Source organism: Glycine soja, chromosome 2, assembly GCF_004193775.1.
Source record: "Glycine soja cultivar W05 chromosome 2, ASM419377v2, whole genome shotgun sequence".
Taxonomy (NCBI): domain Eukaryota; kingdom Viridiplantae; phylum Streptophyta; class Magnoliopsida; order Fabales; family Fabaceae; genus Glycine; species Glycine soja.
In genome coordinates, this window is record NC_041003.1 from 34169430 (window position 1) to 34192946 (window position 23517).

The following is a 23517-nucleotide window of genomic DNA, read 5'->3' on the forward strand; positions in this document are numbered from 1 at the left end:
AATAATCTAGATAGATCAATATATATGTTATGGTCTTTATTGGATAAAGATTAATAGATCTTATTTAATAAATTGCATATAAAGATGATGTATAGGTCAATCTCATCATTGAACTGGCTTAATTGAAAATTCTTAATAGTTAATATTACCTTGATATGTCAATAGGAAGTTCTCAAAAAAGAAATATAATAGTTTTCTTTGACTTGAGATTATCATAGTAATTAACAAATTATTTGTTATATTTTAATTTTAGACACCTAATGCCTTAGGGCATTAGTTCAATGAATATTGGATATGATTAAATACTTGTAGAATTAATGATTAACTCTAGGTAATGAGTTTGAGCTCTGTGATAGAATTAAGACCTTGGTCAGGACAATTGAATGAAAGAAGAAAAAAGTTTCTTAACTCATTCATCGATTAAATATAATGTGTTAACTTGTTAGAGTTTGACAGTAATACTATACTCTAGCGTTAACCTTGATATGTAAATGATGGAAGGAAATATTACATTATTCTTCTATTGATTCTTGAAGGTAAAATATGTTACTTCATGCTATTTGGACGTTAAGGAGTGTTGCAAGAATTCTACCTTGATTAGTAAATTAATTATGAATAATTACTACCAGTTTAGTATTGAACATACGAGATCACACACAAATGAATGTTTCAATCTTTGCAAAAGAAAATAATTTATTTGATAATTAAATTAGAGAATTTAATTTAATCAAATAAATATTTTAGTGGAATATTATTATATTTTTTGCTAGCAACATGAATATAAACAAAAAGTATTATTTTATGAATATGGAAGTTGTCCATAAAATAAGAATAAGATTCTATTGTCACATATCATGATAAGATCATGTGATTACTTAACGTAATTAATCATGTGATTATTGGGAAGCTTCTTAAGATAAACAAATATGAGATAGTTTTTAATTTCAAATATAAAGATAAAGATATATGAAATTATTTTAAATCAAATATCTCTTTTAAAAAAGACTCAAATTCATATCTCTTTAACATTATCAATTATAAATAAAAACATTTACATGAGAGCAGTGTACCATAAACAAACTAGAAAAGTTCAAGCCTAATTTTAGACCTAAAAAGTAGAGTTTCCTTCATCAAAGAGTTGATATCATGGTCTCGGTGTGAATACACTTAGAGTTTTCATACTATTGAAGAAAATTCTTGTTGCTTCAAGAACGCGATCCGAGTACATAAATATATTTTTCTCTATTTATTATTGTTGTATATTTTTAATGCAAAATAGACCCTAATTTTCCGCTGCAAGTATTGAGAACTCTTCTATGTAACTATTAATTGGTATCAAAGCCATGAGTCTTTTGTATTTAAAATTATACTATGAAATTTTTGTTTTTTTCTTCTTCATAAAGTGAAAATATGTGTTTTGTTGAATCTGAATCATACTTAGATGCATAGTCATTATATTGGATTATTAGATATGTGATATCTCTTGTTTTTAGAACATGTTTAGAAAGAAAGTATGATTCAAATGTGAATCACCATGTGTGAGCTTTTTTTTTTGTTAGAAAGCCTTTTATCGACTCCATTGTGAATAATAAAAAATGTGTTTCATTAAATTGTACTACAATAGTTGTAGAATTTTTTTTTTTAGATTGAAATCATAAATGTATATATTGTGATATAAGATTGTTGAAATATCTATGACTTGATTTGTTAAATCTAAAACCTATATTCAATTGTTGGATTATGTTTAATGAGTTTTGTATATTCAACATGTGAATCAAGAATCTAATATATACTTTAGATTATTATTATTATTATTATTATTATATTATTATTATTATTATTATTATTATTATTATTATTATTATTATTATTATTATTATTATTATATCTTTTATAATATATGGTGATTGTAATGAAAGTAAAAAATAATATATCGCTATCACCATGTGATATTAGATTTGGTGCACATGTGATGTATTGAGATATATATTTTGTTTATTGTGTATTGGATATATAATAGTAGATTAATTTTCACTTTCACATATTGAAATGTTATACAAATATAGATTAAATATGTGAATTATAAATTGTTAATGTAATTTTTATTAGATGTAACATGTTTTGAGTAGTTTTGAAGATGAAAACTATTGTCTTCAACATTGCTATATAAATTGATGACTTTGGTATAATTGAGTATATCAAATGTTGAAATCATGAAAACATGTCCGATTAAATGTTAATGAGTTCACTCATTTTAAGTGAAATTATATTTTGTAAAATTTATATAATGATTAGGCTCGACACTTTTCATTGTGGAATTGCTAACATGATATACATTTATATATTGTGGTATATTTAGATATATTGTGATATATTTAGATGCTTAGAAATTCTGAAATTAATATCTCACATATGTTTTTGTTGTTATGTGAATATGTATTATATATCTAGAGAGATATTTAAATTGATCTATAATTCATTGTTGGTATTGATTTGTGAAGTATCGCATATATTGATATGTTTCAATTTTTTATGGGTGATTTCTTTTCATGATTGTTATAATATTGTATTGATAATATATGCCAAAGTTTTATGATATTATTATATATATAATATATATCGGATATATTATATGATTGCAATATATAGAGATATATTGTAGTATATAATTTATAGGATTGTACCAAGATTTTGATTATTGTGATAAAAGTTGATAATATGTGATATTATATCGACAATATGATATATTCTTTTGATTACATTTTTCTACATGGAGATGTTTGATTTATTGATTAGAAACAAAAAGGATTTTATTTTTAAATATGACAATAGTTTACGGTTAGAAATAAAAAAAAGGATTTTGTTTTAAATTTAAATATGCTAATAGCTTGTAGATAATTTTTTTAAAAAAATTTAAATATGCTAATAGCTAGAAACAAAAATGAATTTTGTTTTTAAATTTAAATATGCTAACAGCTAGCCACACTGGTGTAAAATTTTAAATAGCCATTAGATAGAAACAAGACAAGAGAGAAGATACACCCAGAGTTTTTTTTTTAACTATTTGTTCTCTTATTATTATCTCAAAGCATAAAAAAATTGTTTTTTTCTATTTGTTCCGCTTGTCAAAGAAGTTGACCACAAAAATTAATTATATTCCAAACAACTAATATAGAAATAAGATTTTAAATTAAAATGATTTAATTCAAGTTGTATCTTTTCAATGACTATAAAAATCTTATTTTAGGAGTAAAATTTTGTTTCTTCACATGTTTATAGTCTTTATGGAAATACATATGGTGATATATGTTTTATTATATGGTGATATATTATTCAATTTATTTTATATATTAAATTATTTAATTATAAGGAACAACCTGAATATCAAGGAACTTAGGGTTTTAAAATATAAATTGGAGCATATGATGCAAATTATTTTGATTTATTTTATTAAAAGGAAAAAGAACGACTTGACTAACAAGAGACTTGTAATTTGAAGATAAATTAGGGCATGTGACAAAAAAAAAATTTATTACAAGGAACCACTTGACAATCAAGAGACTTATAGCTTAAAATATGTGATGCAGGTTATTTATTTAATTAATAATAAGGAATGACCTAATAATCAAGGGACTTATAATTAATTAATATAACACGAGATGTGAATTTTGAAATTATTTTTTATGCTAAACATCCAGACTACTTTGGGGAGTATTAAATTTAATGTGTAGACACCAATAGGATTGACCTGACAACCAGGTACTTATTTGGTAACATTATTTTTTTATTTCAAAGTATATGTGATACATCATGTCTTAGAAAAATATATGTGATATATTCTACCTTAGAATATGCTTGAGAAATGACTAGACAACCAAGTGACTCGTTCATAGTTTTAAGGAATTTCCCACTTAAAGAAATATTGAAACAAAATTAGTTGACAAATGTAGATTTATTGGGTATCCCAAAGAAATTATGGGATATTGTTTACACCAACCTTTTGACCATAAAATGTTTGTGACAAGATGAACTATATTTTTAGAAAGGAAATTTCTTGCTAGAGGAAATCATGGTAAAAAAATTGAGCTTGATGAAACTCAATTAACCAATGAAACAACTCAAGACTATAAGATGGAAACTGAGATACCCTTCTTTAATGTTCTCAAGTTACCACAAAGATCATCACCTCGAACAAGTATGGTTCAAGAGCCAATTATAGTTCAAGATCAAGTTAATAGACCAATCTTAGAGTCAATTTAGCAACCTATGAACCCAATGCATGAACCTTCTAGAAAATCTACTCAAGTGCACCATGCACCTGATAGATTAAACTTGATGGTCCTAGATGACACGTCAAATGAGGTTTATCATGATGATGATGATCCAAGAAGCTATGAATAGGCTATGTGAAGCTTGGATTGTAAGAAATGGCAAGAAGCTATGGAATCCGAAATGGAATCAATGAAGATCAACAAAGTATGGACTTTAGTTGATGCTTCAAAGGATATAAAACCAATTGGTTGTAAAAGGTTTCACAAGAAAAGGATTGGAGCAGATGGGAAGCTCAAGACCTATTAAGCTCGCATTGTTGCCAAGGGATATCGTCAAAAGGAAGGTATAGATTTGTTGTATTTCACATTCTAGCCCTATCAAATATGGAGTTATAGATACTGATTTTGTATAAACTTTATTTGAGAAATAAGTTATTGCTTCTAACGCATATATGCACATAAACTTACTAGAAGATCATAGGTAGCTTGATTCTCACGATCAATTAGCATATTAAGCATCTTGTGCATGAGAACAATTTTTAGATAATGATACTAATCATTTTAATTAGATCCAATCAATCTTGTTTCATTATTTCTTTAAGTGAGAAATACCTTAGGTAACTTGATTCTCACAGTCAATTAGCATATATCACATATTTGTCTAAGAAATGATGTATCACATACACTTTGAAAAAAATAACCATACCAAATAAGTACCTGGTTATAAAGTAAATCCTATTGACATCTACAAATTAAATTTAATACTCCCTTGAGTAGTCAAGATATTTAGTATAAAAAATAATTTTCAAAATTCGTATCTCATGCTATATTAATTAATCATAAGTCCCCTAGTTGTCACGCCGTTCCTTATTATTAATTAAATAAATAACTTGCATCACATGTTTTTATTTTAAGCTACAAGTCTCCTGGTTGTCAGGTTGTTCCTTGTAATAAAAATAATTTTGTCTCATGCTCCAATGTATTTCCAAATTACAAGTCTCTTGTTAGTCAAGTCGTTCCCTCTAATAATATAAATCAAAACAGTTTGCATGAAAATGCTCTAATTTGTTTTTTTAAAACCACAAGTTCGTTGATATTTAGGGGATTCCTTGTAATTAAGCAATCTAGTATATAAAACAAATTGGATAATATATCATCATATCATTGAACACATATCACCCTATGTATTGCCATAAAGAATATAAACAACACGTGGAGAAACAAAATCTTACTCCTAAAATAAGATTTTTATAGTCATTAACAAGATACAACTTGAATTAAATCATTTTAATTCAAAATCTTATTTTTATATTAGTTGTTTGGAATATAATTAACTTTTGATTTCAACTTCTTTGACAAGTGGAATAGAGAGAAAAAAAACTTAAAATGATGTGCTCCCATTATGAGATAATAACAAGAGAAGATCTAATTGTGTATTTTCAATGTGAAGTCTAAGGCTCTTATAACATACCTAGGAAACTTTTTTTCGTAACTCATCATTGGAAAACACACTTGCATCCTCTCTTGTTTCTATCTAATAGTTATTTAAAATTTCAAATCAATATGTCTTTTGTTTTTATCTGCTAACTATTAACATATCTAAATTTAAAACAAAATTCCTTTTTTTGCTTCTATTTGCTAGCTATTAGCATATTTAAATTTAAAGCAAAATAATTTTTTGTTTCTATCGGCCAACTATTAGCATATTTAAATCTAAAATAAAATCCTTTTTATTTCTATTGGCCAACTATTAGCATATTTAAATTTTAAACAAAATCCTTTTTTAGTTCCAACTATTACCATATTTAAAAACAAAAATCCTTTTTGTTTCTAATCAATAAATCAAATATCTTCATCCAAAAATATATAATAAAAAAGATATGTCATATAGTGGACATGATATCATATATTATTAATTTTTATCACAATAATCAAAATCTTGGTACAGTCCTATAAACAATATATTATAATATATCTTTATATATTGCAATCATATAATATATCCAATGTATATTATATGTATATAATAATATAATTTTTTTTTACATATATTATCAATATAATATAATAATCTAGTTAATGAATCAAATATTCTATGTAGAAGTATATAATCATAAACTATATCATATGATCAACATAATATCATATATTATTAACTTTTATCACAATAATCAAAATCTTAGTACAATCCTATGAATTATATACTATAATATATCTTTATATACTACAATCATATAATATATATGATATATTATATTATATATGTATATCATAATATAATAAAACTTTTTCATATACTATCAATATAATAATAACAATCATGAAAAGAAATCATCAATAAAAAATTGACACATATTAATATATGTGATATTTCAGAAATGAATACCAACAATGAATTATAGATCAATTTAAATATCACTCCAAATATTTAATATATATTAACATAAAAAACATATGTGAGATATTAATTTCAAAATTTCTAAACATCTAAATAAATATATCACAATATGTAAATGTATATTTTGTGAACAATTTTACAATTAAAAGTGTCGGCCCTAATCATTTTATAAATTATACAAAATATAATTTCACTTAAAATGAATGGACCATTAACATTTAATGGGATACATTTTCAAGATTTCAATATTTGATATACTCAATTATACCAATATCGTCAAATTATATAGCTATGTTGAAGACAATAGTTTTCATTTTAAGAGCTATTGAAAACATGTTACATCTAATAAAGATTACCTTAACCTCTTATCATTAACATATTTAATCTATATTTATATGACCTTTTAATACGTGAATGTGAAAATTAATCTACTATTATATATCGAATATATATAATATACATGTCAATACATCACATGTACACCAAATTTAATATCACACGGTGATCATGATATATTATTTTTACTTTCATTGCAATCACAATATATTATACAAGATATAATATAATACTAATAATCTAGAGTATATATTATAATATTGATTTACATGTCAGATATACAACTCATTAAGTGTAATCAAACAATTGAATATATGTTTCGGATTTAACAAGTCAAGTCAAATATATTTTAGCAAGTTTATATCAATATATGCATATATGATTTGGATCTCCAAAATTTTCTACAACCATTGTATTACAATTTAATAAAACACATTTATGATTATTCACAATGAAGTCAATAAAAGGTTTGGTAGCAAAAGCAAGAGCACACACATGGTGGTTCACATTTGGATCGGACTCTCTACCCAAACATATTCCAAAAATAAGAGATATCACATATATAATAATCTAATATAATGACTATGCATCTCGGCATGTTTCAGTTTCAACGAAACACATATTTTCACAACAATTGCAGTATGTTTGATGGCATCGAGAAAAAGCATATTAACTTTTAGAAGAAAAACAAATTCCACAAGATAATTTTAAATACAAAAGAGCCATGACTCTAATACCAATTCTTGGTTACGTAGAAGTGTTCCTAATACTTCATCAAAAAAATTAGGATCTTTTTTGCATTAAAAAATATACAACAATAATTAGAATCTATTTTGCATCCAAAAATATACAATAATGATAAATAGAGAAAAATAGATTTGTGTACTGGATGCATGTTCTTGAAGCAATAAAATTTTTCTTCTTCAAAATGTGTAATGTTAAAGAGATATGAATTTTGGCCTTTTTAAAAAAGAAGATAATTTATTTAAAATAATTTCATATATTTTTGTCTTTGTATTTGAAAATAAAAATTATCTCATATCCTTTTATCTTAAGGAAGACTGATATAAGGGAAAGATAATTCCCACCAAATAATCACATGAGATAAAATCTTATTTTGTGTCATGGAAAACTCTCAATAATACTCTTTGTTTATATTAATTATATTCTTGGTTCTAGTAAAGAATATAATAATATTCCACTAAAATATTTATTTGATTAAATTAAATTCTCTAATTTAATTATCAAATTATTTTCTTTTGCAAAGATTGGAACAGTCATTTGTGTGTAGGCAGACGTCTAGTAACACTCCTTAACATTTGGATAACATGAAGTAACATCTTTTACCTTCAAGAACCAATAGAAAAATTATGTAATATTTCTTTCCACCCTTTACAACTCAAGATTAACTCTAAGATGTAGTATTACTGTCAAACGCTAATAAGTTAACACATTATATTTAATCAATGAATTACTTAAGAAACTTTTTTCTTCTTTCATTCAATTGTCATATCCAAGGTCTTAATTCTATCATAGACTCAAACTCATTACCTAGAGTTGATGAATTCCTTCTTGATTAATCATTAATTATACAAGTATTTAATCATATCAAAACTCATTAGGTGTCCGAAATTAAAATATAACAAATACCTTGTTAATTACTATGATAATCTCAAGTCAAAGGAAACTATTAGATTTCTTTTTGAGAATTTCCTAGTGATATATCAAGGTAATTTTAACTATTAAAAATTTTCAATTGAGTTAGTTTAATGATGACATCCGCATATACATTATCTATATATGTAATTTAATAACTAAGATATATTAATTTTTATCCAATAAAACCATTACATATATATTGATGTATTTGGATTATTGATGTCCTATGCACAATAGTCTTACGATCAAGAACAATTTAGATTAAAATTATAAATGACTTATTTCTCATTATCATAATCTCTATGATGATAACAAGTCTCTAGTTTTAATCAAGGACTTGTCATATTAATAATTTAATAAAACAATAAATATAATAATAAAATAAAAAAGAATTTTTTTTATTAAAATTGATAAGATAATGAATTGAATCTTGAACATACACATTTATCCCTTATCTCCAACAATAATAATCTCAGTTAGTAAAACAAGATCTAAAAGAGTTTGCAAATAGTGTTGTTCTTAGCTGGTATGGTAATAAGAAAAATTCAACCATGGTATATGCAAAATTAAATTAAAAATAATAGATTCGTACTTATAAACAACCACAAATTATTCACACAATGAAAGAACACTCCAGTAAGTAAACATCAGTACTTTACTGCATTCAATTCTTGAACAAACAAATATAACATACATCCACAGTCATTCCCAGAATTACTAGACTCAACTCTTTGGTTCGCATAACCTACATGGATCTCAAATTCTACAAAGGATATATAAGTTCATATCAATGCAATGGCATCCCAATGCCTTTCCCATCATAGAAATAGGTATTCAAAATTTCTTCTCCATCCAAGATGGATGTAGATATCTCAATTCTCTTATCTATTCCACATGGAGGTATCTATTATAAATCTCATCTCCATCCCCAATAGAGGTACCTATCATATTATCAAAATAAAATGTATATGACCATCCCTCCCTAGAAGGTGATAACCAAATCACACATAGTTATGAAATATCATTCAAGATAACGACCAAATAAATTTTTTATTTCCATGCATATGATAATAATTCATAAGATCATACAACAAATCATAACAACGCAAAAGTCAATTAATAATCAACTATGAAATAAAACACAGACACATATATCAAAATATATTTTAATTGATATATATGATAGATACATGTAAAACCCAAACACGTTAATCCATAAATATTTTTCAAATAAATTTCAAAACTTAATATGCAGCAAGTGAAGATTTGTACATTGCAAGACCCTTTTTTTTAATTAAATTAAACTCCATGTATAGTAAAAGCTACATGTTTGTATTATATCAAACACTTAAATAATTTTACATAGGAATACTATGGAATATAAATTTTTGTAATCAAAAGAATTAATTCACAAAAGGATCAAGGTATCAATTTATTGATTTATAATTGATAAACTTAAGAATACACATTTCCAAAAATCTATACCATGGAAGTTTAGAAAAAAGATTATTTTAGTCACCTCTTAAAATATAATAATTCGCGTTCTTTACTTATTATTCCTCTTCTCTATTTAGTGGGTCAATAAGATTTCTTTTTTTCTTTCTCAAATCTATATGCTCTACCAATTTTCTATTTTCTAAGAGAGACGAACTATAAAATTCTAGGAAAAGGCAAATAGGCAATTGTCTATCCTTATATAAGTATATGATTTAAGATTTGGGTCATATAAGATATATTGTCAATAGATTTGGCTAACCAAATCTTTCTTTATCTTTTTTCTATTTCATTATCTAGATTCATCTAATTATTAACACTATCTAATATTTTATTTTGTTTCAAGATATATTAAGATAAAACATGATAAGATTTAAATCAGTTTCAAGGATCACTAATTCAAATATAATAAATATTTTATCCAAACTAGATATATAATATTATATTATTACTATAGTAATTATCTTCAAAATAATAATATTTTAATCATTTTAAATAGTATATGGAGCTACCACACTTTCTTTTTGTAAGTTATTAAATAATCTCAACAACTCTTATATCAACCACCTATTTTTTTATTGATAAAATAATTATTTAACTTAATTAATTTTAAATAAAGTAATTAAAGCAATCATATTTTTTTAATTCAATTATTTCAATGAAATTTAATATCATAATACAAGCATTTCAAACACACACACACACACATAATCGTAATCATTTTAATTTAAATAAATTCATATTCTAATAATTTTTATACTAAAACTATTAACAATAATTATGTTAAATTTTTAGGATGTTACATCACCAATAATAACAATCAACATCATATAGCATGAAACAATTATACATATACAAGGGTAAAGGCATAAGGATTAACTAAGCACCTATAGCCCTTACACTCTCATAAAGGTCCTAAAAAAGGGGTCCATATACACTTTTAGGTCATACTCACACTTAACCTTGAACATGTTCTCGCTTAAGCTCAACTAATAAAATTGTGCCTACGAGTTACTGTCACTTAAGTGAGGCCCTCTCGCCGCTTAAGCGCAAGGTCACGCTTAAGCATGGGTTAATCATCGCTTTAGCGCAACTTACTAGGCTTTCTTATGTGCTCTTTGAATTTCCCACTTAAGCGAGACTCTTCCCTCACTTAAGTGCAGACTCATGCTTAAGTGATGGATGACTCTTGGTTAAGTGAGGCTGCTCATAGACTTGCCTCTCAAAAACTCTCACTTAAGCATAGTTGTAAAAGCTGATTTGGCCTGGCCATTCGAACCGGTCCAACCAGAACCCGGTGGCATAATTGAGCCGGTTTCTCTAATGGATCATTCATGTATGCGACCCGGGATGACCCAGCCAAACTCGGTCGATTTTGAGGAAACTTGGCGACTGGACCGATTTTTAAAACCTAGACTGGGTTGTGCACGTTAAAGGAAACTATGGTTCGAACCTTCAACTTCTCGCCATCGATGAGCGTGTTGAGGAAGATGCATCACTCCATCTCCTCCATAGCACGATTCTGCCTCAACAACGCTTGGTGCAGAACAATTGGTCGCCTCTTGATCACGTTGGGTTTGAGGTCCACCTACTCTCATTGCAGCGGCGACAACGGTTACATGTGGCGCCGATGGACAACGTCAAAGCAATAGGGAAAAGGTCATTGTAGTGACAGATCCAACATGTGAAAGACTCGGTTTGGCCAGGCCATTCGTACCAATCCAACCGGGACCTGGTGGCATAATTGAGTTGTTTCGTTATTGGATCGTTCATGTATGTGGCCCGGGATGACTCGACCGATTTTGAGGAAACCTGGCGACCTAGTTGGGTCTTAAAACCCGGACTGGGTTATGCACATTAAATGGAAACTATGGTCAGAACCTTCAACTTCTCACCATTAACGAGCACGTTGAGGTAGATGCATCACTTCATCTCCTCCATCGCACGGTTTTGCATCGACAACGCCTGGAGCAGAACAACCAGCTGCCTCTTGATCTCATTGGGTTTGAGGTCCACCTGCTCTCGTTGCAGCGGCGAAAACGTCTACGTGTGGCATCGATGGACAATGTCGAAGCAATAGGGAAAAGGTCATTATAGTGACAGATTCGGCATGTGAAAGGCCAAGAGTGTATTAAAGAGGACTTGTCTTCATTATCGACGTGGAAGAGTTTGCCTTTGGATCTTTGGCTCATTTTGTTTATTGAAAACTGGAATTGTATTTTAAATATGATAATGAAAGTGTAGGTGATATTACAACTGGAAACGAAAGAGGGAAGGGCATAGGTCCACTATAAAATACCAAGGATATGAAAATAGAGTTTTTTTTCGGTTCCATTTTCAATTATATGATGGAACATAGTTACCATTAATAGGAAGTAACTATTTTAAAATTCAATTTAAATTGTGTAAGTGCACTACCATAATGTCTATGTTAATTAGGAGTATATTATATGACGCTCTATTCTCCACCACTTACCAAAAATATCCATTTAAATACACTTTAAAGGGATAAGTTAAAGAAAGACAACTAATCCTTCTAAATATACTTATTATACACTTTTAATTTAGGTAGTTGTTATTTGCACTCTCTTTTATTACTAATACACTTCACTTGTGTTATCAACTTTAATACTTCAATTGCTATTTTGTATTTTGGAGTATGGAACTACGGATGAACTTTTCTTAATCAAATAATGTTAGTTATATACTTATATATATAATAGATACGTATATAATTTTGAATTTTTTAACATAAACCGGGTCAAACTGGGCCAATTACTGACGCACTACTTCGATCGGGTCAATGACCAGGCTGAGTTTCATAACTTTGCGCTTAAGTGTAGAAATAACCTCACTTAAGCGAGACAACAACTCTATAGAACTAGGAACCTTTGCAATTATGCTTCCATGGCCTTCCAACCTCTTAGAAACAAGCGGGATCAAGCCTAGAACATGTCTACACCATAACCCAACTCTTAAACATGCTTAAGCACTGCCCAAACAAGAAAACAATGGAGCTAAGGGGAAACACTCACACTGTGGGGGTCTTTGATCTAGGCTCCGGTCACTGGGTCTTGCTCCACGTCTATTCTCTTTTCTTCTTCCTTCTACTCCTCATCTTCTTTTCTTTTATTATTTCTTTCTCTTTCTTTCTAACTCTCCATTTCCTTTCTCTATAAAACTGTGGTTGTATGTGAGTAGTTTGGCGGACCTTGGCTCCCCATTTAGGTCCTATTATCTTATTGTCATCAATCCTATTATAAGTAACTATTATTAATAATTCCTAAGGGTATCCTTTAATCTATTTATTATAAATTTATTCCTTAAAAGATATATTTTTATTGTGTTTCTATAAAGTCGGGATGTTATGTAACACCCTTCAATCTAGTGTGAGCATCATGATTTTGCTAAGCAAAAGGTTTCATTAGTAGGTCATCCACATTCTCCAAGGTTGGATCTCTACAATCTTCACATCTCCACTATTGATAATCTCTTGAATGAGATGGAAGTGTCTAAGTGTTTATTTGGATTGTTGGTGAGATTTGGGTTCCTTAGCTTGCATGATTGCTCCATTGTTGTCACAATAGATATTAATCAGGTCCATAATGCTAGGATGCGAAGTTTAGTAATGAACTTCTTGATCTAAAAAACTTCCTTAGCTTCACTTGAGACAACTATATATTTAGCGTCTATAGTAGAATCAACAACTATCTCCTACTTTGAACTCTTCCAGATCACAATGCCACCATTCAAGCAAAACACAAACACCAATTGTGATCGAAAGTCATCTTTGTCAGTTTGGAAGCTAGCATCGATGGAACTCTTTACAATAAGCCCTTCCTTACCACCATATACCAAGAATAAATCCCCAATCTTTTGCTAGAACTTTAAAATGTTCTTAACAACGGTCCAGTGAATTTCACCGGGATTAGACTGGTATCTACTCATGATGCTCAAAGCATACAAGACGTTTGATCAATTACACATCATGGTGTACATGATAGATCCTATTGTCGAAGCATATGGAATCGTACTCATGCATCCCCTCTTACATGATGTAGTAGGGCACTATCCCTTGGACAAGTATACATCATATGACATAGGCAAGAAACCCTTCTTGGAATCATACATACTGAAACACCTGAGAACTTGCTCATTGTATGTACTTCGACTAAGGCCAAGCAGTCTCTGTGATCTATCTCATAGATCTTGATTCCTAGTAAGTAGAATGGTTCACCTAAGTCTTTCATCAAGAAACAACTCCTTAACCATGTCTAAACATGTTGTAGTGTCAAGATGTCATTTCCAATGAGTAGTACGTCATCCATATACAAAACCAGAAAAAATGATTGCACTCTCACTAACTTTCTTGTAAACATAAGACTCATCTTCATTCACGATGAATCCCAACTATTTTTTAGTCTCATCAAAATGAAGATTCCAACTTCTAGAAACTTGCTTTAATCTATAAATGGATCTTTGCAACTTGTATACCTTCAATGCTTCCTTTGGATCAACAAAACCCTTAAGTTGTGCCATGTACACATCCTCGAGAAGATTCTCATTAAGGAATGTGGTCTTGACATCCATCTTCCAGATCTTGTAGTCATCGTATGCAACATTAGCAAGTAGAATAGGAACAAATTTAAGCATCACAACTGATAAGAAGGTCTCATCATAGTCTATACCACAAACTTTCTTGAAACCTTTCGCTACTAGTCACACCATAAAGGAATTCACCTTACCATCCATGTCTATCTTCTTCTTGAAGACCCTTTTACACCCTATGGGTTTGACCTCTTCAGGTAGATCAATCAAGGTTCAAACCTGATTAGTGTACATGGAATGCATCTCAAATCCTATGGCCTCAAGCCACTTCTTAGATTGTTTGGGTTTTTGCCCCTCTAGCTTATGTCAGGGTCAGTGTTAGGCATTTGTAGACAATTTTTTTTAAAACTTTTCTAAAGTTTATTTTAACTTATATATAAGTTAATTTTAACTTATATAAAAATTTAATTGAATTTCTTATAAGTTCTTATAAGTCAATTAATTTAAAATATCCATACGACTGAGACTAGCCTAACTAATGACATAAAGTGGAGAGTATTATATTTTGTTAGGCAAACAAGTAATAAGAAAGCACTACACCTGTAATTTCATTCTTTTTCTTTTCTTCCTCTTTTGTTGCATCATTTTGAGGAAGTGAACTGATTTTAAGCCTTAGTGTCTTCTTTAAGTCTTCTATATATGGGTACCTAATGTTTAATTTGCATTATATGATATATTTGCTTGTAAATGATATTAATACTGATTTTATATGCTTAAGAGGAGTGCTAGCAACACACACTTTACATTCTTTCTATAACACATTTTTTATGGGTTGAAATTTATTGAAAATTATAATGTCACAAGAGAAAATCATTAAATAGGATTTCATACTCACAAATTTTTCTAATTTTCAATAAATTTAAACTAATATGAAAAAGTGTGTGTTGTCACATACAGATTAAAGTTAGTCAAAATACGTTTTGACTATCCTTATCTTGACAAGATCCCAAAACAATGATGATGATTTATATCAAGAAAGAGAATATGCTCCTTGGCTATGGGATTCCAAGTTACTCTGGAAAGTGCTTGATGTAGGTGAATGGAGAAGAAAGGGAGAAAATAGGATTTTGCATGAAAGGTAATGGTTGAAAGGCGATAAAGGAAAATGGTAAAGGAAAACAATAGATGAAAGCAGTAAAGGAAAGCTTTAAATGAAAGTAATAAATGACAGAAAGTGTAAAGAAAAGTGATAAAATAAGTGTAGAATAAAATAAACTTGTGTTTTGGATTGATGGTGTGTTCTTGAAGTACAAGGCATATTTATAGGCTAAGAAATCTAATATATTTTAAGTTAATGGGTAGTTTATAAAGTTGTGGTGAAAACTCCTATCACATCATGACTTACAACTGTTACACAACTTGCTTCCTACTTTTAAAGAAATGTGATCTTTTTCCTTTTAATGCTTTTGATGCACTTTCCATTGGCATGATCTTTTATCATAATTTTAATTAACTTATCCATATTTTCTCCATTAAAATATTTCTCCTTTTTTTTTAATTTCCATTACCAACAATGTGTTCAAAAGAATGTGTGAGAGACTAATAAAGAAAGAATGTGTGAGAAAGTATGTACCTTAACATTTCTAATTACTCTTTGAAATTTGGTCTATTATTAGGTTGCCATAGAAACAAGGACAACTATTATACTCTGCCGTTAGAATTCAAGTTCCTTTATTGCAGATTTTTTAGGGAAAAAAAATCCAGCAACTAGCCTTGTGCTGCTATTCTATATTTCATGTGCCACTTGAAAAATCATTTTACTTTAGGCCCCGTTCGGGGTGGTTACCAGTTTTCAGTTTTCTATTTTGAAATGCATTTTTGAAACAAAAACGTGTTGTGCAAAACTTGGCCGGAGTTGGTTTTTACACCATTTTGAAACAGCTTTGACCCTTTTTGAGCAAAAACAAGGTTTATAGTGAATGGTTTATGTTTTACCCTACAGACCTTTTCTTTCAGGACTGAATCTCCCATTGTGCCACTCCCCTAACAACTCCTTTCTTCCTCTTTTTCACGATCTCGATCTACCCTCTTCTTCCGTCCCATCGTTGTACTGTCGCTCTTCCTCTCCCTCTGGTGCGGCGATCTGCCCTTACTCCGCTGTGTCGCCACTCTTCCTTCGTTTTGCCACCACACTCCATCTCCCTCTAGTATGGTGTTCTCATTTGTTCAAATCCTGATCTCCATCTGTTGCATCGCTTGTCGCTCTTTCTCCCTCTCGTAAGTTTTTCTTTCTCCCTCTCTGCCTCTTCATTTTGTTGAAGTTTGGTTTTGATGTGGCTTCGATCACTACCTTTGTTGAATCTCAAAGTGTTGCCTCCAATCTTGGGTTTTCCCTACAATCTTGGGTTTTCCCTATTGGACTTTCATTAGTTGTTATTTAGAGTTTTGAGTGAGTCTTTTTTCTTATTTCCTGATTATTTGTTTGCTAAAATATATGAATTGTTTGAGGTTGTTGGCGTATGGTGATACCAAACAATCAACTACCGTGCTTCTTTATTCTAATGGTTGTTGTTCAGTAAATGGGTGTTTCAATTAAGATCCCTACAATACTTATTCACATCCATGTGGACTCTGTTCAATCGTTAATGATGCACTTTTTTATTTTATAATTCACCGATGCACTTGTTACATTTTACTTCTATGTATATAGAATAAAATTTCAAATATAGGTAGAATATACTATTATTGATTTGTACCGCGTAGGGTGTTGGAAGTGTGCAATCATTTTGAAGATAGAGTAAGGAAATGTTGCTTTTATTTCAGTGGAGCAAGGGTTCAAAGTTAAACATACAAGTTGTTTTGTGTCATGTGTTTGAAACTTAAGGCCATGTTCGGGTTAACTCTCCCATTGGCTTGCTATTAGGCTCGAGCTTCAATTAGCCTTAATTGCATCTTAAAAAATAGGTTTGAAGAAAAGGAAGATTATTGATCCATCTCATGATTCAACCTATGTTTTATGTAAAGAAGAACATCTTGAATCTGTAGATTTGTTCGCTAGTCGATTTTCTTATTTGGTGTGGCATAAGTGTTACAATTGGTTGAGACACCAACAAGCCCTACCATCTAGTGGCAAACCTCATTTTTGGCAACATTTGGGCACTTTGGCAGGGGGCAGCATAGGAATGTTGTCATCTTCTAATTATTTTATTTCATGGAGGGACATGTATGTTTTGATTAATTTTTTATTTTAGTTAAATATATGATCTAATTATTGTCTATATGGTTTTTAGATCTGTGTTTTGTCCATTTTTAAAAATACTTTTGTCACCATGAAAGTTGCAGGCTTGGATATAAATTTCACAAAAGCCAATAGTTTATATACCTTTCTAGTGCAATATTTGTTTTGCATAGTCTTAAACTAAAATTAACTTTAAGAGAAAAAAGTATATCAATATTAAATGGAGCAATAGAACATATTAAAACTTCAAAAATATTTAACATTCATTTATTGAAAAAATATTAAAATTGATAATCAATTTCCAAGAATAAAAAGAGCAAAAATACATATTTAAAAAACAAAAAAATATATGCATTTCAATTTTCCATTATTTCTAGATAGTTTCAAACGCCACCCACTCTCAAATGGATAGATGAAACAATAAATGGTCAAGTTGAGTAAAGTGGAAATTTCATTCTTCACTCTCATTTGGTTTGAAGAATAGGAATGTTGTCATTTTCTTATTTGATGTTGGTTGGAACCTTCTTTTGGTTTGTATCCTGGTTTAGTTTTATTGTATGTTGCTGGTTGAGTTCGAACCTTCACACCTTGTGATCTGTGTTTGACTCTTTCATCTGTATTCCTCCCCTAATTATTGATTATATATTATATCCTTTGCCTTCCAAAAAAATAAAACAATAAGTCTATAATTTAGGTATGCTTTGGTTTGATTGTATTAAATGGTCCACATTTTGTAAGTAACTTTTTTTAGAGTGCAAATACAAATTCAAACAAGTTATGTGGACAAGTTTATAAAGGAGAAATTTATAGCTGATTCACGATAGTAGGAAAGAAAAATATTTAAAATTTTGGTATGGCTTATACGTGACCAACCCTCCTGTTTTGCAAATCTTTAAATTCTCTAGTAACAGCAACATAGTAATGAAGATGTAATTCATTGTTGACATAAAGTTTGTTACAATTAACACTTACAGTTCTCTTATAAAGGAAAATGTTAAATATGTTCATGTAATTGACAACATGGGGATCAAGCAAGAGTGCATAGGTGCTAAGAAATTGTTTAGCAATATATTATCTAATAAATTCTGACGAGTCCTGTAGTTATTTTTCTTTCGAACTATAATATATTGTGTTCTGTTCATGTTAGAGTGGTTGTTTTAAGTCAAGTTTATTTCAGCATGGTAATTGAGAATGAAGTGATAGGAGATGATGTGGTTGAGATCTCAATAACCAAAAAAGATATATAGCCACAAAATATTGAATCTCATTTCATGCCTTATTTTATCTTTTTCTAATTCACAACAACTTTTTAAAAGTAAAAACAAGCGAAAATTGGGTTTAATTTTTTAATACTTTCAAAATTATAAACAGAAAACACTCTAAATGAGACCTTTTTTTTTAGGAGTGTAGGTAGAATCATTAAATGAACGTCAAAAAGCTTTCAACTCTAAAGTGTTGTTAATTAGTGTCCTTGAAACATTGATTAAAAAACTAAAAAAAAGAAAATATTTATTATGTAAAACATAAATGAACTAAAAAAAATCATGAATAATATAATTTTTTTATTTTTTTGATAAAAATATTTATTTTAAATTCCTTAATCAATACCTTAATGAATGCCCTCTAACATCCTCGTCATTGTTAACAACCAGTAAAAAGTTTTCAAACTTTTCTTAATTTTAGTGTCTTTGACCAGATATGCTAGTCTTTCAATTCACCATGATTCATGAACGTGATAGTTTGGGTTCGTTCAGTGCTATTAATTAACGGTCTAAATTTAATACAACGACCATATAATTAAGCAGTCTTTAGTCAAATACGCACTTATGGCATTTAGATTTATCATGTTCACCTTTTATTTTGAGAAAACAGGCGCACCTCTTTCCATTCTTAATTTTTGGGCTGCCGTCATTGACTCGTACTTTTATTTTCCTTCATTGTTATTCTTTTCCTCCCAATTTATTGTATACAAAATTATGCTCCCGTCCTACATGCCTGCATGATGGCTATATATATAGAGAGAGAGCCATCATTCTTGTTTCAGAGTTTCTTTCAAAAGAATAATTTAATTCATTAAATTACAGCTTAGATGTCTGGTTTAATAACTAAATATTGACTATATATAGCACATTAGTTAACCTGAACTTATCTGCTAATAACTTGCTGTAATTTAAAATAGAAGCAGACGTGCCTGTCTTATCATAAATGCTAATAACTAACATCTCCTTTCAATAGTAGCTACAAGCTAGGTATTACTATTTAAATTGGATATAATTTTGTTGAAATATCCAAAGGCAACAATAGAAGCCGTTTTTTTTATAAAAAAATAAATTCTTTTTTATGATGAGTAATTAAAATTTTCATTTGTTTGTATAATAATTTTATACAACCATCAAACACTTAGATTAAGTAACACGAAATTATTCCAAATTATCTAATAATGTCAAGTTCCAACCTTAGATATATAGTTGCGGTAAAAAAACTCAAATACCTATGTTATATAAAAACAATACTTTTGTTCAAGTTTTTATTGGATAAAATATGCTTTTTTGGTGCCTATTTTTTAGTCAAAATGAAGATGGAGTGGGGCAAAGGAAAAATAGAGATTGAGATCCTAACTATGTTAACCCTTCATCCCCTACTTTACCAAAAAGACCCCCTCCAAATATATCAATGAATGAGACATACAAAATAATTTGGGAGGGCCAAATCATGCCGAGACTAAATAAACTAAGAAAATCTGGAGAAAGGAAGTCTTGTCTATACCTAACGAGCTCCTGAACAACATAAGATAGAGGAGAATCCCACCAATTAAGTATATTAAAAAAACTAAACACCAAAAAAAAGCAAGCTTGTCGGTACAAGCATTGCCTTCTCTATAAATATGATAGATTCTAAAATTAATATGATTAGTGTGATTTATACAATTCGTTCAGCTAGTGTTAATAGACCAGTGAACTGATTTTGGGTGGCTGAAAGCGAGGAGGAGCAGGGTTAGAGTCAGTTTCCAACCAGAAGTGCCTCCAATTGTAAGAAATTGTTGTTTCAATAGCCAGAACAACAGCCATACTCAGCAAAAAAAAAAAAAACCATTAGAGACCCCAACATTTATAAAAATACCGCTGCTGCCAGCCATACCTGGGAATCCTCTTGTTGCCCCGTCTGTTTTACACTTAATACAAAGAGCAGTCGGTTGTTTCCACAAACCCTGTTTAATGGACTCTCTTTTTTCTAGGGTGCGAACTGATACCAAAGCTATAAATGATACCAAAATCTGACATTGAGTTTGTCATAGTATCAGAAGAAAAGTGACCAGAAAGATGAACACTAGCAAAAATAGCAGAGGTGACAGACCTGAAATTAATCTTGGAGTTGTCATATTTAATCTTGTTCCTTGTTGTCCAAATGTTGAAGAAAGCAAAGGTGATGGCAGCAAGCACCACATCCAAAGCTTGAGCAGATTGAATCTTGTCACAGAATGAGATCAGGCTTATGAGAGAAGTTAAATCGAAATGGTGCTCACAATTAAGTCCAACCAATATTGTTCTGCTTTTGAGACCCAATATTATTTTTTATACATTAGAAATTAATAGAATGTAAGTTGAAAAAATCAAGCAATTGAGTAATGATTGCAAAACCTTATAGCTACTTTCTAATCAATTTGAATTATATTTTTACACATGTTATATTCCTTTTATTAGTTTTTTAAATTCTAATTATATCACTTGTCAGACTTTTTTTCTCTTTTTTTATCTCCTCTCCCAAGGACATACTCGATTCAAAGTGTGTGTGCACGTGGAAATAATACTAGTACTGCTAATAAAGTCTCTATAAAATCTTTTGATGACATATATGAAACTCTACATAGTCTAGCAAAAACACAAAATTTGTTGTTTAACAAAATACAAAATTTGGAAAATAAAGTTAATGACATTTTTAATATTCTTAAAGCAAAAGAACAACAAATTCGTTTTTCTACAAATGAACAAGATAAAATTACAACACGGCTTTCTAAACTTAATCTAGGAAAGACAACAAATCATACCTCAACTAAATTTGTTTTAGCAAAACCTAGAAAATGAGGACTATACCTTTTACAAGAACATCACAAACAGTTTCAGGACATAATCCTGTTACTAAATCCATAAACCAACATCCTGGAATCTTAGATAGATTTTTTAGAAGAACAAACTCCAGGACCAGACAATTGGAACAAATAGTAGATATAGAATCTAATATTAACATTGGATCAAATTCTAGGATAGATTCTCTTAATCCTAGACAATTATACAACCTAAACTGGTTTGTGTAAACTAGTTCTATCTGAAGCAAACCAGTTTAAGTTGTATAATTGTCTAGGATTGAGAGAATCTATCCTAGAATTTGATCCAATGTCAATATTAGATATTGTATCTACTATTTGTTCCCGTTGTCTGGTCCTAGAGTTTGTTCTTCTAAAAAATCTATCTAAGATTTCAGGATGTTGGTATATGGATTCAGTAACAGGATTATGTCCTGAAAGTGTTTGTGATGTTCCTGTAAAAGGTATAGTCCTCATTTTCTAGGTTTTGCTAAAACAAATTTAGCTGAGGTCTGGCTTGTTGTCTTTCCTAGATCAAGTTTAGAAAGCTGTATTGTAATTTTATCTAGTTTGTTTGTAGAAAAATGAATTTGTTGTTCTTTTGCTTTAAGAATATTAAAAATGTCGTTAACTTTATTTTCCAAATTTTGTATTTTGTTAAACAACAAATTTTGTGTTTTTGCCAGATTATCTAGAGTTTCAGATATGTCCTCAAAAGATTTTATAGACTTTATTAGCAGTACTAGTATTATTAATTATGTCGCGATGTTTATCCAGAGCTAATATAAGCTCTAATACCAGTGTGGTACGGAGTTGCTTATATGATAAAACAAAGGAAGTAAAATCAAACAGTGGTATATATAATATAGAACAGCAAAGGTGGCAGAGCCTCCTAGTTAGGTTTATATTATATTAAAACAGGTAAATAAATATACAGTTAAGAGTAATCAATAATAGTTAAGAGTAAGCGGTATGCGGAAGAAAAGGATCAAATTAGATGGATAGAGGGCACTCCTCAAGTGGACACTGTAAGCTATCTCATTTATGAAAAATATAGAATATGATGAACCCGAACTTTTTTTTTTATTTTTAGAAAAATATACAAGATCCTTATTGGTCTTCTGGATATTATTAAGCCGAGTACTGAAGATCCTTACTAACGCAAACTTCTTTGGGTCTTACATTGATCTTATTTTCCTCCAAGCACCAGCCTAACCATAAAGAACTTTCATTGTTTTTCAAAAACAGTTATCAAGGGCACACCTTTGCAGGCTTACCAATCCCATGTTTTAAAAAAATAAGCAGAAAAAAATAAAGAAAAACTATTTACAATAAAACAACTGGGTTCTAAATCATATTCGCATTTTCTAAATAAAGATAACTAAGGCCCCTTGAGGGTGCCTTCGAAAAGATTAGCTAGACATGGTAGAACTCATACTTACAATTTATTAGAGGAATCAAAAAGGGGAAGAAGGGGAGGATCCAAAAAGAA

At 29.4% G+C, this 23517-nt stretch overlaps 1 long non-coding RNA gene across 2 annotated transcripts; it reads left to right on the forward strand.

The window, feature by feature from the left end:
• The first annotated feature begins 16496 nt into the window (after nt 1-16496).
• On the forward strand, nt 16497-18055 carry LOC114392902. 2 transcript variants are annotated; one of them, XR_003662418.1, is made up of 2 exons: nt 16497-16983; nt 17470-18055. It is a non-coding gene; the product is annotated as an uncharacterized LOC114392902 (long non-coding RNA). The 2 variants fall into 2 exon arrangements; XR_003662419.1 differs by having other exon boundaries at nt 16498-16983; nt 17530-18055.
• The last annotated feature ends 5462 nt before the right edge of the window (nt 18056-23517 follow it).